Source organism: Apium graveolens, chromosome 7 (genome assembly GCF_009905375.1).
Source record: "Apium graveolens cultivar Ventura chromosome 7, ASM990537v1, whole genome shotgun sequence".
Classification (NCBI taxonomy): domain Eukaryota; kingdom Viridiplantae; phylum Streptophyta; class Magnoliopsida; order Apiales; family Apiaceae; genus Apium; species Apium graveolens.
In genome coordinates this window covers 39,691,937-39,712,242 of record NC_133653.1, presented here as the reverse complement: position 1 = coordinate 39,712,242, position 20,306 = coordinate 39,691,937, and positions in this window count along the sequence as shown.

Sequence of the window (20,306 nt, the reverse complement as noted above, 5' to 3'; positions counted from 1 at the left end):
TATCAGACTTTGATTATCAGAACTTGCTTTCAAAACTTGAGCATTCACAGCTTCAGAACTTGTATTCTTCTGTGTAGAAGATTTGCGAGAATCAGAAATTAGTTTCATTGAAGAAACTTTGTTATTTTTCCCTTGATCTTGACCTTTTCCCTTGCTAGGGGTTTCCCTGGTCATCTCCTTTATCATCCTTCTTCTTCAGTACTTGACTAGTTGAGCATTTGGACTTAACTACCTTCTCCTCCTTTTTGGCATCATCTGATAGGAGTAGAGAGAAAAGAAGTTCCACTGAAGATTGGATTTCAGATAATTGAATTTGTTGAGCAGCTTGATTTTGCAAGACCTCATCCAGTTGGGCCTACTGTTTTTTTGAACTTTCTCAATTGCTTCCACTTTCTCTTGAATAAGTCCGATAAACCTCTTTTTGTCTAGTTTGATCTCCATGTCTAGCCTATCAGCTTTTTCCAGAAGTTTATCAACCTTTTTCATGAGTAATAGAGTGTTGACCCTGAAGAGATTTAGTACTGAGAGCTGTGACTTTAAGTTGAGCTTTGAAGTTAGAATTTATCAACAACTCATCATCTTTTGCAATATGATCTGTCAGAACTTTTAAACTTGGAATGAAGTCAGGTTCATTCCACTTCTTGGTCCACTCAACTCCTCTGTGAGTTTCTTCCCAAGGAACATGAGCATCTTCTTCAACAAATTTTAACAATGCCTCCTTTCCAAGAATTGGAGCATTCACTAGAGCACTGTCTCCAGAACTTGAGTGAATCTCATCATCATCTGACAGTACTAAAGTGTGTGTCACAGAAGGTGATTCTGGTACAACTTCATCTGTTTTCACATCCAGAATTGGTGTGGTAGGAACTTCAGCATTTAGTGGAGAAACAGGTGGAGTTGTCTCATTTACTGGTGCTTCCAGATACAAGACAGTTGGTATGTTCAGCCTGTGAATATCAATTTCAGGACTTAATCCTAAATCTTCAACTGTAACAGTTTCATTGATGGGAGAGACAGGAGGTGTGATCACGGTATCTTGAACAGTGTCTTCAGCTTGAGGTGGAGGTGGCAAAGCTTCAATCACTATTGGTTCTGATGAGATCAGAGATTCCTGATCCCCTTCCTTAGCTTCTTCATATTGAGCTTGTGTAATTTTCACACCTGCTCTCTTCTTCTTTGATCTTCTGAATGATGGAGGAGTTGCTTGAGCAACATCAGAACTTGAAGTTCTTTTCATTTTTAAAATTCCAGAACCCTCAGCTTTAGTCTGTTTCTGAGGAGTTACCTCTTTCTGAAAAATTTCCTTTTCAGCTTCTACCTCCTTCTGAAAAATTACATTTTTAGCTTCTATTGTCACAGGTTCTGATGCATGAACCTGGACTTGCTCATCTTCTCTGATTCATCCCTCAGAATTATCTTTCTTCTTCTCCTTGGTGGAGATTGAGGAACATATTTTGCTCTTGAAGATTTTACAACTAGCACCTTTTGGGAAGTACCAGAGGTTGGTTTGGTAGTAGGTGCTGATGGTTGTGGTTGAGAAGATTGTGATGGTTGGAAATAGGTTCTGATGGTAGGCTGTAGTTGAGAGTTGGAAGGTTGTGTTGGTGGAGGTTGAGAGGGTGCAACTTCAGGAAATTTGGGTGTGTATGTGTTGGGTCAGAGTTTACTAAGAACTGTTTTACAGATTCAGGAATTTGAAGGGGTCTAAGTAAGTTTTTCTTATTAACAGTAGATAACAAGTCTGTGAAAGCCCTTTTAGCAAGTTTAAAAGGTTGAATTGACTCACTAAAGTTTTGGGGCTTATCAGGACAACAAAAACTGTAAATGTGTTAGATATATTTGTGATGTCATGTCTAATAATGATTTGTGTTTAGTTTTCAGATCTTAACTAATAGGACAAATCAGGACTTAACTGGAAATCAGTACTTATACTGAAATCAGAACTTAAGATATCAGAACTTAAGTTATCAGAACTTAAGATATCAGAAGATATTTATCAGGAGATAATATCAGGACTTAAGAAGACATTCAGATAAGGAAGACGGCTGATTGAAGGAAAGAAGATTAAGGCAAACACAAGAAGAGATATGCATGGAGAAGAATTCTATGAAGAATAGAATACTTGGAAGAAAAGATAACTAGTTGATATATTTTAGGATGCAGACTTATGTTCGATATCAATTAGAAGTTTATCTTGTAACTGTGTGTCTATATAAACACATCATAGGGTTTACACTATAAGTATTATCTTAATCGAGAATATTATTCATTGTAACCCTAGCAGCTCTCGTGATATTTGTTCATCACTGAGAGAGAACGGTTCCATTGTAATACTGTTTCATTAATAAGATTATTCTGTGTTTCATACTTGTGTTCTTAATTCGATTTGATTGTAGTATACACTGTATTCAACCTCCTTCTACAGTGTGTGTGACCTAACAAGTGGTATCAGAGCAGTCTGTTAACACATATACAGTAAATATCCAAAACAATTATGTCTGAAGAAGAGAAAACTCCAACCAAGCCCACCAAAACTGAAGAAACTCTAAAGACTCAAATCCATAATCGATATGAGACTATTAGGGTTCCCATACTGAAACCTTCTGAGTATCCCATATGAAAAGTGAGGATGACTATGTTTCTGGAAGCTACAGATCCAGAATACCTTGACAGAATTAATGAAGGTCCACATAAGCCAACCAAGCTCTCTGTTGTAGTTGCAGATCAGCCAGCACATACTGTACCAAAGGAGAAAAGTGAATATACAGCTGAAGATATCTCATATATTGCCAAGGATGCAAAGGTAAGGCATTTGCTGCATAGTGTCATTGATAATGTCATGTCAAATAGGATAATTAACTGCAAGACTGCAAAGGAGATATGGGATGCCTTGGAGATAAGATGCCAGGGAACTGATTTAATTAAGAAGAACAGGAGGACTATACTCACTCAAGAGTATGAGCACTTTGACTCAAAACCTGATGAGTCATTAAATGGTTTATATGACAGATTTGTCAAACTCTTGAATGATCTGTCACTGGTGGATAAGGAATCTGATCTTGAAGATACTAATCTTAAATTCCTTTTAGCTCTTCCTGAAACTTGGTATTTGAAGGCAACTACTATAAGAGACAACTATGCTCTTGATGAAACTACTCTTGATGAAATTTATGGTATGCTCAAAACTCATGAACTTGAGATGGATTAAAGAAGTAGGAGGCATGGGAGAAAGTCAAGAACAGTTGCTCTTAAGGCTGAGGAAAAATCCCCCAAAGTGGTTGTCTCAAAGAAAGGCAAAGGAAAGGCTCTCATTACAAAGTCTGATACTGAGTCATCAAGTTCTGATAGTGATGAGGATTCAGAAACTGAAAGTCTATCTGAGATGGATGTTGATGAAGAGATGATGAAATTGTGTGCTCTTACGGTTAAGGGTATCACAAAGATAGCCTGCAGGAAATTCAGAAGGGGAAAGAAGTTTTCCAGGAAAAGTGGAAGTTCTGATAAGAAGGGATTCAGAAAATCTGAAGGCAAAGCTGGAAAGTCTAACAGAGGAGATTACTCAAATGTTAAATGCTACAATTGTGGTGAGAAAGGCCACATATCTCCTGATTGCAAGAAAGGAAAAGGTGACAAAGGCAAGACACTTGTCACAAAGAAGAAAAGTTGGACAAACATTTCAGATTCTGAGAATGAGGTGAACTATGTCTTGATGGCAAATGTTGATAGTAGTTCTGAAGCTGTTGAGTTAAAGGTACCTCAAATAAGTTATGCTTTTCATACTGATGATATTACTGAGTTGATATCTTATCTTAAAACCATATTCATTAGTTATAGAGATCAGACTTTAATTTGTGATAGGTTAACTTCTGAAAATCTGGCTTTTAAGAAAAGGAATGACTATTTAGAAAAAGAGTTAGTTATGTTCCATCAAACTCAGAAAGAAAGAGATGATGCTTTTTATGTTAGAGATGAAGTGTTAAAATTGAATCAATCTCTAAAAACTGAGTTAGAAAAGGAAAGAGAGATTATCAGGACTTGGACTAACTCTGGCAGAACAACTAAGAATTTATTAAGTAGTGAAAACTGGAAAGAGGGCTTAGGTTATGGAGATGATAAAAGTGAAACATGAACTGAATAAATTAAGCCAATTATTGTTAAACAGACTACTAAGCCAAAGTTAAATCCTGTTAAGTTTGTAGCTAAATCTGTAAAGTCTGATTCTGAAAATATGAAAAATACTGAGACAGAAGTTAAGGAAGAGTCAACTTCTGATAAATTGAAACATGATAAGACAATTGAAGTTAACATAGGCTTAATGACAAAGAAGCAACTTAAGTATAAGCTGAAAGAGATTAAGGATGTAAACAAGGTAAAGCCACCTAGGAAAAATAGGGATGGAAAGGAAGGTGTGAATAAAAGCAATAATTTTATGCTTGTTCCTAATGCTCCTAGAAAGAAATGCTATAACTGTGGAAATTCTAACCATCTGGCTTCTTTTTACAGGAATAATAAGAATATAAACTCCTTACCTTCTAAGTCAGGAGTTAAGAATCAGTCTGTTAGGTTTAAGCCACAAAATCCTTGTTTTTATTGTGGTAGTTTATGGTATTCTATTTATACTTGTAAGGAATATCATAGTTTGTACTATGATTATTAGCAAATAAAACCTTCTTTGAAGAAAGTTAGCATTATTCCTTCTAGTGTAAGTTCTGATACAAAGTCTGATACTGTAAATTCTGATAAGAAAAATGTTAACATAAACTCTAATGTTAAATCCGCTGCAAATGTTAACAAACTTAATAAGGCCAAAGGATCCAAGCAAGTCTGGGTCCTTAAAACTAATCATTAGTGGTCTTTGTGATTGCAGGGCAACAGGAAAACATCCTAATTCTGGACAGTGGATGTTCACGACATATGACTGGAAATAAAGCCCTGCTATCAGACTTTATGGAGAAAGCTGGCCCAGGAGTTTCTTATGGAGATGGCAACATGGAAAAAACTCTGGGATATGGCAATATCAATCTTGGGAATGCCATCATTGAGGAAGTAACTCTAGTCTCAGGACTTGAACACGATCTGCTGAGTGTTACTCAAATCTGTGACAGAGGTTATCATGTGGATTTCTTTGAAGAACACTGTGAAATTGTAAGCAAATCTACAGGCAAAGTTGTTCTAAAGGGATACAGGCATGGTAACATTTATGAAGCTAAGCTTTCAACAAGTTCTGATGGTTCTGTAATCTGTCTGTTAAGTAGAGCATCAATTAAAAAAAGCTGAGATTGGCACAAGAAACTCTCTCATTTAAATTTCAACAATATAAATGAACTATTCAAGAAAGATCTTGTGAGAGGACTTCCAAAATCAGTATTTGATCTTGATGACCTTTGTGATTCATGTCAAAAGGCAAAACAAAGAAAATCTTCATTCAAGAGCAAGACTGAATCTTCAATTCTTGAGCTTTATCACCTACTACATATTGATCTATTTGATTCAGTGAATGTCATGTCTATTGCAAAGAAGAAATATGCTATGGTCATAGTAGATGAGTTTACCAAATACACATGGGTGTATTTCTTGCACACAAAAAGTGAAACTGCATCTATCTTGATTGATCATGTCAAACAACTGGATAAATTGGTCAAAGACTCTGTGAAAATTTTAAGAAGTGATAATGGCACTGAGTTCAAGAATTTGATCATGGAAGAGTTCTGCAAAAACCAAGAAATCAAGCAGGAATTTTCTGCTCCTGGAACTCCATAGCAAAATAGAGTTGTTGAAAGAAAGAATAGAACTCTTATTGAAGCTGCACGAACTATGCTTGATGAAGCATAGTAACCAACCTACTTTTGGGCTGAAGCTATGCAGACTGCTTATTTTACTTAGAATGCAACACTTATCAACAAGCATGGAAAGACACCATATGAGATGGTGAAGAAAAAGAAGCCAAATCTGAAGTACTTTCATGTATTTGGATGCAAGTGTTTTGTTCTTAAGACTCATCCTGAATAGCTATCTAAATTTGATCTAAAAGCTGATGAAGGAATTTTTATTGGATATCCACTTTCCACAAAAGCCTTCAGAGTCTACAATTTAAGAAAAAAGGTTGTCATGAAATCTATCAATGTCTCTTTTGATGATAAGAAGATTACTGGACTTGAAGATTTCAATGATCATGATCAGCTGAGATTTGAGAATGAAGCTTTAAATTCTGATTCTGTAAATTCTGATAGTCTAAATATTCACAATTATTCAAAAAAAATATCTCGTACGATATTTTCGAAATATATGCGTTAATCAATATTAAATCGCGCAACAATTTTACGAGCAAAATAGTATATTACTCGCACGACTTTTAAGCAATAAATATTTTATATAAAAATTATTTCAAACCATAAATTTTTGCATATATCACGGAATATTTAATTTGCAGAAATAAATCAGTAGGTAAATAAATCTTATCTTGATATTTTGTCCGGCTTGGAAAATTTGTTGAATGACAACCTACTGCAAGGTTAAGAATCAAAAGAGACGTCAAATTCTTTTTTATACCCGATGTTGTGCTCCCGCGTGTTGTTGCTCCTGTGGTCCACATTTTGTTTATTTCACCTAGTCTTTCCAAAATTTTAATAGCATGGCCTCCTTTGCAATTTTCTGTTCACGCGCCTTCTTTTGTTTGTTCTTTTTCTCCTTTTCTTCTTGTTCATGGATATTAGCCTTCTACATGGTTGAGTTTTTTCTCCGATATAAAACCTGGCGCCGCATATTTTTTTTTTGTCAATAACTCCCGCGGCCGCGAGAAACTAATAACCGGTATCGTTTGCCTTCCAGATTTTTATAAGAACCTGAAAACCCCAAAAAAATTAGAAAATTATTCGTCCTCCACGAATAATTAACCCCTCCTTCTAGCGTCAAATGTTGTTGGAGGAATTTCGTAACAACACAAAATCGGAGGTTGCTGAAATAGTAGAGCATAATTCGTATGAATGTGGATATTTTTTGGGGATTAGGGTTTATAAAAAATAGGGTGGCTGGACTTGGGAGGTGTCTCGATTTGTCTCATTATATCGGATCACTTTGCCAAGATGCCTGCGTAACAATTTATATTGGATCAAGACTACGCAGTTCTGTGAAATTCGGGCCTATCCCTGAGTGACTTTAGGGATAAGTTTCGTTAATGTGCTTGATTATCGATTTTAAAATGATTTAATCTTGGCGTTGTGATATCTTCCTTGATTTGAAAGATATCGTTTCAAGATATTTTTGTTATTTATTCATTGTGATTGATTCTTCCTCGTTTCACGGAGAGGATATTATTTGGGCAATAAACAATTATTTATTAATCGGAATTAATAATTTAAAATATTAGAAATTTTGGAGATAATTAGGATATGCCAAAATGTGGCATAACATTAGTACAATGAGTCTACTAAAGTATACATTCTAGGGTTAATTTATGTTCTTGGTTCTCTATTACGGAACATGTACTTCATAGAGCTGCACAAAAAGTATCGGTGCGAAAATCTGGTCCGTCTTGATACGGTCAAAGTCTGGTCAAGTTCGGCTCGGTAAAAACCCGGGCTTAGGGCCCTTACGGGCTCTATATATTTGGACAAAACCTGACCCGATCCGGCTCGGTCTTTTAAAAAGTTCAGACTTCGCCCCGGCCGAATAAAACCCCGATTAAAACCCGTTAAAATCCTAGGTTTATTATATATTTACATATATATATATACATATTTACACTTAATACATATGAAAAATACTTGAATTACTTATATATTTATGATTTTATCATTTAAAATATAAATTTATAGATTTAAATTTATCATACATGAATAAAATGTATACTAAGTACACAAAAATTCGATAAATTAAGAGTTATATTCATTTTGCATCCCTTCGATTTCAGCTTAATACAAATTTGGTTAAGAACTTTAATTATATGCAATATGCATTCCTTAGATTTCTATACTCTTACAATAACCACTCATTAACCAATTTTCTGTCATTTTGACTGTTAATTTTCAGTTGACTAGGGGTAAAACGGAGATAACACATATAAAATATTTAAATAAAGAATTAATAAATTTAAAATATTGGAAAAAATAGTTAAAAATATAATGATTTTAAAAAAATAAATTGAATCAGGTGTTAAATCGATTTAAGCCTTTTTTAAAAATAATAATAATATTTTTTTTAGTTTTTCTATTTAATTATTTCATCTTTAAATTATTCAAGTTAAATAATATTTTTTGATATATTTATAATTATTACGCACATTATAAAATCTTCATATAGATACTCGCACTATAAAAAAATTAACTATATTTTTTACATATTATTTTGTAGTTTTTTCGATTTTTTAATATATTTTTTTAAATATTTTTATACTTAATATCTCCATTTTACTCATAGTCAATCGTTATTTAACAGTCAAAATTAACAAAAATCGGCCGAAGGGTGATCATTATAAGAGTATTAAAATCTAAGGGATGCATATTGCATATAATTAAAGTTTTTGACCCAATCCGCATTATGCTGAAAGCAAAGGGATGCAAAGTGAAATAAACTCATAAATTAATCATTACAACAATGACGAATGAATCATTATTAATATTCAAGTTGGTGGACCATAAATCATATAATAAATATACTTTATATTTAATTTATAATACTTATAATAATAAAAAGTTATAAAACTGAAAATAAGTTGGGTCGTTCCGGTTCGGACTCGAGAAAAACCCAGTTTAATTCAAACCTGAAATAAAGGGCCTATCTCGTGGGCCTAAAAAAGCTTAGATATTTTTCAGAAACAGGACCTGTTATAGGGCCCGATCAAAACCCGACCTGTATGCATCTAGCACTTCACCTTCTGAACATGATTTTTAGTATAATTTAGCTTGCGATCAATTAGATAAGTTTAAATACCCACGCCAGGCCATGCTTGTGTTATTGTTTTTTTGCCAATTTTGCTGGTGTTATTGTCGATTTGTTGGCTGAACAACAAGATACGGTGTTGCTATTGGCTACTGCCTAGGGGTTATCTTTGTAAGCTAAAATGTGTTTTTTTTTGCCTGTTTGTGAATATATAGCTCATTTTATTCATCCTGTTTATAGCATTAAAGGTTGGAAAAACACAGGAAAACAAGGTTAAATCTTGACAAGGCACCTACTGGTGATACAGGAGAGATGAATGAATATGTCTGCAGCAGTTCTCAAGTCACTAAATTGTTTAGTGGTGGGCTCTCAACTTCCCCTGTCCGTGGGTTATGGGCCACAACTAGTGGTTGTTGGTGTTCGATACCTAATACAAGAAGCAACCAGAAGGAAGTGTAACTTTTTAAATGCTATGTGAATACACCCGGGTCACGATTGGGTGATAATCAAACAGCATAAATTATAAAATTTACATATTATACTGCATTTTTGCAGTTTTGATTTTTTGTGATGCGATTGCTATTTGAATTTAAGATGAATTGTACAGTGCGATTGTGTATTACTGCTCAAATCACACCGTATTACAATTATATATGTCTATATATATTTATATATATGCATATGTATAATGCATATTTATATTTATTTTTATATATTATAAATTTATTTCTTGTTTAATATGATGATGTTGTTTAATATAAATTTATTTTTGATTAAAGATAAATTATTTTTGAATTTCATACTAGATAATTTTTCTTATATTTATATATAATAATTAATTTTTTTACATATATAAACCGCATAAATCATACGTACGAATTAATTATGCAGCTTCCGTGATGTGGGTGAGGTTTGAATTTTTTAACAAACCCGAAAAAATCAGAGCCACGTACTTTGTTAACAGGTCTTGGTTCATTTTATCTCCGCCACAACTTTTTGCATCTCTGTTAAATAATGTTTCAAGGACTTTGGATTTCGGAAGGATGCACCCTACGTGTAATACTCAAGTTTAATGGTAGTCACGTGGCAATGTTGGAGGTTCTGCAATTGATGATCTAATTTTCTATTTTAATTCTTAATAGTTGCAAACACCTACAAATCTTGTTTTTGTTTCTTTTCAATCGCAATTGTTAAGACTTGGGAGGAACACAAAAATAATGAGGTAAATGGCCAAACAGGTACCTCTGAAGCGCAACACAGGAGCAAAATATTACAGCTAAAATCTCTAATCAGGTAGAATACAAGATGGTCAGAATTAGATTTAAGATTGCTGGTTAACATTACATACAACTATACAAGTTCTTTAAGCAACATGCATGACCAGTGTTATTGGAAGTTTAAGGCCTTAGCTTGAGTTCAGCCTTGTTAACTTCATAGGTATAGCAACATGTCTCCTCTCCATCTTCCATTTCATTTCCCTGAATTGAGGACAGAAAATAAATAAGTTGATTCAAATTAAGATTCTTCTCATCAAGATTGCGAAAAAAATTTATTTATATCAAGATTTGAACACACACACACAAGTCAAAGCAATGGAGATAAGAGAAACATAAGATGAAAACCCACCTTAATATATCAGAATCATCCGGTTCTGCCCCAGAATCTTGATTTTCTGCTACTTTGTGCACCATTAAAGAACCTAGCAGAAGATTCTTCACTACTAGAAGAACTTGTAACTTGTGGAGGAGCCTGAGAAGAAGATGCAAGAGGAACCACTTGATTCTCTCCATCATCTTCCTCATCACAGTCACCATCTTCATCTTCACCTTCCTCCTCCTCATCATCATCAGTGTGATTACTATGACTAGAACTTTCATGAACACAAGATTCGCAAACTGAGAGAGTGGGTCCAAGCTTAGGACCAGAGCCAGTCCATGGAGTAAGAGCTTGACAAGACTGACACAAAAGAGTTCTAGAGTGTTTAGCTACTAAAAAGTTAGCAGAATGAACCTTGGCATCACAGTCCCAACACAAACTTGCTTGATCTGATTCACAAAACATTCTTGCAATAGAATTGCACAACTCACATTTCTTCATAACTCCCTCCCTTCTTTCTTCTGCTCAAAGATTCAATTTAACTTTTCTCGCTATCTCCACAAAATTACACTCTAGTGTTTGATATTTTTTTGGATATTTCAACTGAGACAAAGAAAAAAGTAAAGTAGAGATGCAAGTGTCGTCTGAAAGAGTCTAAATTTATTCATGGGTTCTAAGTGCACATTTATACCGTAGACATTTCAAAACAGTATGTTATTATCACAATGTTGACTCACCCATGTGGACAAAAATGGCTGACTATAGCATATTAACATTTTTTTTCTTTCTGCTAATTTATAACATTATAACATAGTAAACATTATTAACTCCTACTTGTATGTATGAAGCAAATAAAAAAACGTATATGTGACACCATGGGCTCATGCAGATTCAATGTTGCTAAGTTGATGTTAAAGAGTTAAACTCCTGCCTCTTTTGAAAGAAATTAAGGGTTCGAGTAAGTTTACTTGGCGAGAAAATAAAAATAAGACTAAATTTTGTCGTAAATAGGCAGCTTATTAAAGAGATAAATAACTGTTCTTTTCAGACGTGTTGCAGTGAAGGTTAGTTATTTATGAATCATAGTCGCTATAAGACATTTCAAATCTAGTGGCCTCCCGCAGAGGAGAAGAAGAAAAATTGACCATTGGTTCATGACCGATAGGTACAGAACAGGACAGATCATCAATTTTAACACCTAACTCTGAGTTTAACGTCCCCAAACATGGCTACGTTTTTTTGGACGGAACACAAAGATGGCTACTGAATAATGTGATATGATCTCAGTTGAACAATTTTTAGTAGGGGTAAAATAATAGCGAAATAGCAATTAAAGCTAGGATCTGCAAATAAATTTTAAAAAAAATTAAGCTCGGATTCGATTTGGAATTGTTCAGAGAAATTATATTATTTTTTATGTAAGAAATGATTTATTTGTATATTTCTACATTTATTTATATTGAAATCTCGTACTTAAAAAGAAAAAAAAGTCAAGTAAAAAATATTGGAACAATTTATTTAAATATTAATGTGGCTTCTTTGTAACCGAAATATATTGTTAGTTATATGTTACGGAACAGTTGACCCTATATACTTTCTGTCGAATTGGTGTGAGTTTTTCAACTCATAGATTGTTGGAAAAGAGTTTGAAGAATTATTTTTTTCCTGTAAAATTTGGAAATTTATTTGTAGCATATAATTTAAATTTGTTTGATGTAATTTGGACCGCAGATGTCATATTTCACTTATTGAGTAGTTATTAATGAATATTTATGATTAAACACATTTTATTTTATTTGACAAAAAACATGTTTATTCTATTAATTCAGAGTGACGATCAATCCTCTAAATCTGAATTTGGAGATGTTACATTTAATTTAGGTTCAAATCTCGTATGCTTAAATAGAAAAAAATCAAGTGAAGTTCTTCCAGAAAAGTTTTTGGTTTTTTTTTGAAATATTGACAAACTTGCTTAATAAAAGTGACAACAACAATGAGCGTAACGCGACAGAATAAATTGCAGCAGCAATTGTGTTTCTGTGACTACTTTACGTCTTTCCTTAGCTAGCTAAATAGATTTGCAATCTTTCAATGAAAACAATCTCCAAATCTCATAACATAGCTAGACATGTTATTGTTATCTTGTACCAAGTTCAATCATATCTCAAATATTACATCTCGAATTCTCGATTTAGGTTTCCTTTCATGTGTCATTGCACATTTCATTGATGATAACTGTCCCAGTAGGCCCAAGCAGTCTCCTGGGTCCACAAATTACAAAAATTACATGCGATAACGATATCATCATGTTAGGGTTTCATGAGAAATCTATCGGCCTACATTCAGTATCTGATAGAAATATATCGTATCATAATTCATGATAATCTAAATAAAATGACTTACATAATCATATACATATATTATTCAGCATAATGCAGAATGATAATATAAACTAAGTGCTAAACGAGGGGTAATAGCCCTTACACTCGGCATATACTCCTATGTAGTATGTACCAAACAAATTGGATCACACTTCCAAACACAGATAATATTGTATATATTTTATGTATAAAGATAAGAATGTTCAGACACCATGCACAAGTTCGTGGCTGGAAAATGCTTCAACCCAAACTTTATTTGAACAATCATGTATTTAAAAAGTAAGTGTCCTTGTGTGATTTATACTCTTTTCGGTATACTCGGGTCACATGCCTGTTCTAGGTAAACAAGTGGGTTATTATAAAATAATAACCTGCCTGATATTTAGAGTGTCCTTTATAATATTTGAAAAAAATGCTCTAATAATTTAAAAGGCCCAACTAATTTAAGAAAAATAAAATTATATGAAATAAAAAAAATAAATGAAATAATAAAATAAATTTAAAATTGTGAAAATAAAGTACTAATCAAAGTGCATAAAATAATTTTATTAAATAACGAAAATTAATTAACTTCCCAAAGAAATAAAACAAGTACATATGTGATATAAATAATTTTAAAATTATTTTTCTAGCTTTTTCTGAAGCAAACTCGATCAGTAAAATATTTTTTATAATCAACATTTTCTAGTAAACTATTAGATTCCATTAAATTATAAATTTAATGTTTTATGTATAATTGTTTAAATTTCCTTAAACTCATTATTCAGTTTATTTTATATAGAAATTGACTTATTGTATAATATATTTATTTACATCAAAAATGGATATAATTTAAAAATAAATTAGTTACCTAAAGATTGAATAGTTATATGAATGATATGTGTAATATTATGTGTCCGTTTGGGAAATTTTAAAATAAGTATTTTATTATTTTAAAATGAATAAGTGACTTATAAGTAATAAGTAGATACACATATATAAGTTATATAAGTGATTGGACAATTTCACTTATAAGTCAGAATTTTTTTATTTAAATAAATTAAAATAAATAATTTATAAATATAATTATCTTAACTCATAAATTTTAGATTAGATTAACATTTTAAAGCATATATTTTAAAATTAAAGTCGATAAAAAGGAGAAAAATCAAAATAATTTAAAAAAAATATATCGTTACTAACATTTCACTTATGAGTTTTTAATTTATAAATTGGGTCGATAAATACTCGTTAATAAACTGTTATGAGTTTATAAATCATAAATTGGCTTATAAGTTGATGCCAAATAGACCATGCATATATGGTTATAAAAAAAAAAGAATTAACTAGCTAATTAATTAACATTGATGAAGTCATTGAATTCAGTAGTTAAACTTGGACTTGAAGTAATGGAGTACCCTAAGAAGGCGTTGGTTACTATTTTTAATGCAAGTATCTATTTCTACTATTATGATTTTTATATTAGAGTATCTAAAATTTAGTGTCTTTTTTAAGATAATAATCAAAAAGATATTAAGTATATAATATTTTTTACTCTTTTTTTTTTCATTTTTAACCATAAAAATGAAATTTATAAATTTGTTGCTAATTATATTTTTTATCGTAGAGAACTCGTAACTGTTATACTTCGGGTGCGCACTGAATAAACCATACGGGCTCATGCAATATCCTGCAAATTACGTGAACCAAGGTAAACTGCATTTAAGCGATAGACTCTGACGATATAAACGTAAATTCTCCTCCCATAGAATTCGAATCTACGATCAAGAGGACATCCCCTCTTTAATAGCAAGTCCAACAGCTCCCCTAAACTTGCTCTTAACTTCAAATATAAAAAATATGACAAAAAAATGCACTCCAACAGTGTCTTAGTGATTCCTTATATCACTAAGACAACCCTCTCATCCCTTATCTTTAAGGAACCACAAGTCATCCCTTATTTTATTTTTATCAATAAAAAAATGATTTTTGTCTCTTCTTCTTGGTTCTTTTCTCTCTCTTCCTTTCATATCTCATTCAAATTTATTATTATTATAATAATAAGGAATGAAGATAAGGTTCATTGTTGGAGTTTAAATTCAAAATCATGTCTTAAATCACTAATAATTAATATTTTATAATATTTATAAGAAACTCGTTAAGAGATGTTGGAAGCAGTTGAGTCATTCTAAGCAGTTGAGTCAACCCTTGTAGGCTATATATTTTTCATTTTAACTATACATACTTATATACTTCTACATAAAAAAATGTGCCCTATTATATTTGAGAGTCCCATATATTTGAGGGCCAAGTTCCGCCTAACGGATAAAACACCCTCGGCTCTGTAACTAATTTAAAATTTTATCTTATAAAATTATAGTCTATTTTAACAAAATACATTCTTATATCACGTTTAGTACTTGGAACAAAAGTATCGAGTAATTGTATTCATTTTCCCATAAATTAAAAGACTATACTTATATTTTTATATTTTAGATTAATAAATAATACATTTAATTTATTTTTTATTTAATTTTGGATTTTATTAATAAATTTAATGATGTTTAACATAATATATATATATATAATTTTTTCCCACGTCCCCACCCATTACCCCAATACTCTGATTTTTGTCAAATCTACGCACTCCGATCTCCGTACATGGGTCCTTACTTCCTAGTTTATACCTATACCATGCATTGTACATTCATTCACATATAGTTCCCGTTTCTTAAATTTTAAAAATTAATAATTTATAACTTAAATTAAATATGTGACTTACAAGTAATAATTAGATAAATGATTATAAGTTATATAAAGTATTTGGATAATTTTACTTATAGGTCATATTTTCTTATTTAAATGAACTAAAATAAATAATTTTTAAATATAATTATCTTAATTCATGAGTTTTAAATTAGATTAACATTAAAACATATTTTTTAAAACTAAACTTATAAAAAAATGAAAAATCAAAATAAATTCATAAAAAAATATGTCCTTACTAATATCCAAATTATCAGTTTATAAGTTATAAATTTGAATTATAAGTTGGGTTTATAAATACTCCCCGATAAACCAAAAAGATGTTATTGGCTTATAAATCATGAGCTCACTTATAAGTTTGTGCCAAACAAGCCCATAATAATACTACAAGAAAAATATATAGGTACATGCAGGGGTGAATCTGAATTTTTGTTTAAAGGTATATCGTACAAATTTTGATAAAACATCTTTATATTTTTGAATTTTGAAGGACACTTTCATACATATTCAAAAAAATTATAAGGAAAAAGCATAAAATTTAATTTTATGGGGACACCTGTCCCCTGTGTTCCTTAAATGCCCCCTGAATAGATAGAGTCTGTTTGAGATTTTTAAAAAAATGTAACTTATGACTTAAAATTAAAAAATGTCACATATAAGTGAAATGAACGTAACTTATAAGTTATTTATGTATTTGATAATTTTACTTATAAGTTAGTTATGTGTGTTTGGTAAATTTTAACTTAAATATTAGATTAAAAAATGAACTTAAATATTATAATTTAATGTATGAATATGTAATTGAAAAGACAAAATTTAAAATAGAAATACTAAAAATTACAATATTTATTTAACATGAGTATCAATCTCATTCGGTTTACGAACCATAGATAAGGGGTCCGTAAAGATTGGCTCATTCGGTTAAAGAGGAGATAATTATCTTTTTGGTCACAAGTTCGAATTCTACGGGAGGAAAATTTATCATTATGTCTCCTGAACCAGATCATGTCGCTTAAGTGCAGTTTATCTTGGTTCACAAGATTTGCAAGTTATTGCATGAGCCCACGTAATTTGCTGCTGCCAGTTTTTTACGATAAACTTGGGATCTTCGTTCTTGCACAACTAAATACAAATCCGTACACTTCTCTGTATTTCTGTATTATTACCTTGAGGTCAAAGATAATAGTCGTTGTGCACGAGGAATAGAGGATTACTTTAGTTTACTTAATCAACAAAAGTCCCACTATATATTATCTAAATCTATGAAGCCCACATAATTTGATTACTAATCTATGATACTAAAATAGTACCTGGTTATTAGCCTAATACAAAGGCAGGTTTATTTTTATTAATTAAATTCTTGTGTGTATTATGACTGGTGAGTATCAATACATGTATTTTATGCAACATGCGCACTGCACTACAAGCCACACAATACATCCAAACTGCTGATTCATCTGCAAACAACTGTACATGCTTTAGATCTCATGTAACTGTCTGTGATTGCTGACCCCTGTTATATAATTAGAGTATTTAAATAGTGATGTTTTATTAATATATGTAATATGTAATAGGTTTAGAAGTCAGAAGATGAGATCTATCTCCAAGTATGTTAGGTTAAAAAAAATGAAGATATAAATTACTCCAAAAATTAATATTTTACAAAAAAGAAATTACTCCGAAATTTGAAGATTGAATAATATAGAGACAAAATATTAATAAGATTGTTTATGTTTATTTTTATTTTCAGTAAATTTTTATATTTTAGATTGTTATGTAACAGGTGCTTCTAAAACAGGCAACAAAAAATGTCACTACACATCTTATATTTTTAACCCTACTTTCTTTTCTTTATGACAGTTAGAGCATCTCCGACCATTTTAGCTAAAATGGTTAGCCAAATCAGGGTCATGTAAAATTTTATTGAACCTGTAAGGCCCATCCACTCTAGTGGTATTAGCTATAATCATTAGCTATATTCAAAAATATTGTTTTATTCCTATTTTTCAGATTTATATATATATATAAACTTTAAATAATTAAATGAATTTAGTTAATAATTAATTCAATACATGAATAAAATATATAATTGTAAGTTAATAATTATTATAACTGAAAATATAATAACATATAAATATAACAAAAATATTTTGATAAAAAGTTACTAATATATATTATATTATATATATATATTGTTTGTTAAAAATAATTAATAAATTTTGTTAATAAGAGAACAATATTTTCACACTTAATATTATATAAATTAAAAATATTATATATAAAATAATAATTTTAATATATATGTATTAAATATTATATAAATATATGCATGTTTAATGTGTATGTGTACGTAGTAATGTGTAGACTTAGGTTTAAACATGAATTAAATTTGAGGTGGAAAATATAGCTAACACCTACATATTCAAATTCAACAAATATAGAAGACGAGATGAAGGATATCTAAATTTTTTGCTAACAGGTGATGTGGTTGGAGTGGGATTTTTTTTACCTAATATTTATATCTGAGTGCCACATAGGATTTTTAGCTAAGAGGAGACCGTGGTTGGAGATGCTCTTAATAATCTATATATATACTTCTATACTATAGTGTAATAACCGGAATGCAATATAATTTATTATACCTTTTTTTAACAAATATTTATATTATTATTTATATAATACTAAAGCCCACAGGTTCGAATATCAACAACAACAAATATTTATATTATTATTTATACACTACCCAAGATTTAGATTCGAATCCCGCCAATAATAAATCCTTATATTATTATTTATAAATATACTAATAAGGTAATGTTCCAAATTTTTTTTTTATAATTTTAAATAATATAAAAATATTAATGAAGACTCGTGCATCGCACGGGTTGTAAAGCTAGTTATTATACTATAATAACCGGAATGAGGTACAATTTGGTATGCTTTTTTTTGGTTGGTTTGGTTGTCCCCATTTATGACCGTCAATTTTTTTAATCAAGTGATCAGGACCGTTATATTCAAATACTAAAAGAATATACACTACATAAACTCCATCCCCATTTATGACCGTCGAATCTTTTTAATCAAGTGATCAGGACCATTATATTCAAATACTTAAAGAATATACACTATTCAAACTTCCAAGTTCGAATCCCGCCAACAATAAATATATATATTATTATTTATACACTACTAAAACTCTCAGGTTCGACCCCACCAACAACAAATATTTATATTATTATTTATACACTACCAAGATTTAGGTTTGAATCCCACCAACAACAAATATTTATATTATTATTTTTAATTTACTAATAAATAAGATAATGATTAAAAAAATTATTATAATTTTAAATAATATAAAAATATTAATGAAGACTCTTGAATGACACAAAGTTGTAAAACTAGTAAATATAAACAATACTAATAGTCTAATATCAAAACCAAAAATAAATATTTAAATTAAATAAGCCATACGATGTTAATTAATCCATAGCTCTAAAAACTTAAGATAGTAGATGAACAGCCGAACAAGATCTTATACTGTAACACCCGCACTTCCGGACCATTAATTCTAAATTAAAACTAAAACAAAATACAATTACTAATCCAAAATTCTATTACAATGGTGACAATACGAACGCGCAGCTAACGGAAGTCCACAAGTCAATCTACTCCAATCATAAAGACTCGAAACTTGAATGCTATCCAGCTCAAACTATTAGACAAAACCTGAAATATTAAAAGAATGAGCTGCGAAGCCCAGCAAGCAACAACCGTTTTACGGCTCAAAATAATATTTTTTATTTTTTTCAAAAACACAATTTGGACACATAACACATAACATCTATCATATAAGATTGTATAAATATTCGATAACAAAGATCACACAATATATTTTCTATGACAAGGATCAAAACAAATTACACAACATATTCTATAATCCACATCATCACAATTCTTAATCAATCAATAAATTTTAATAACAAATTCTTATCTTTAGTCCCACAGTCCTAAATCACACCTTATGCCATACTTTGTCAGTGACCAACATCTTATACTTTATGCCACACTTCCCAAGTAACCGGGTTCTAATTCTTATTCAATGAAGGGCTAGTTTACGTCCCTCGTCAAGTGCAACTAAAGCTTGATAAGGTATCGATGTGTTCCAGAACGTACACAAACTATTTCTAAGTTCTAAGTATCACACTATCCAGTGAACATAATCTTATTCTTATACATGACTAAGATTGGGGATTCCCGAAAATTTGTTATCTTATTAATCACATATATGTATCACACTTATAATAACTAAACAAATATCGGAGAACATCTAACCACACATAATAAGGCACATTACACAATAAATACGAAGCAATAAAGATTCACTTACGCAATCAACAGATAATTCATGTTTCAAAATATACGGAACACCGAATAGTCACTTACAGAACACGTAAGCAAACAAATAATACTGAGTAACGGAAAGTTACTTGCCTCAATCACGAAAACATATAATTCACATTAGAGCACACATACAATCCTTAGCAACCCATCAAATACGGCACATCTAAAATCTCGATCTTCTCCGTGATTCCAATTCTGGTCAGATCTGTGTTTATCCTTTTTGAACCTCTGAACGACGTTTTCTTGAAAAATATGAAACGTAAAAGTTGTATAGAACGAAAAGATCTTTCCAAAAAGTCTAGA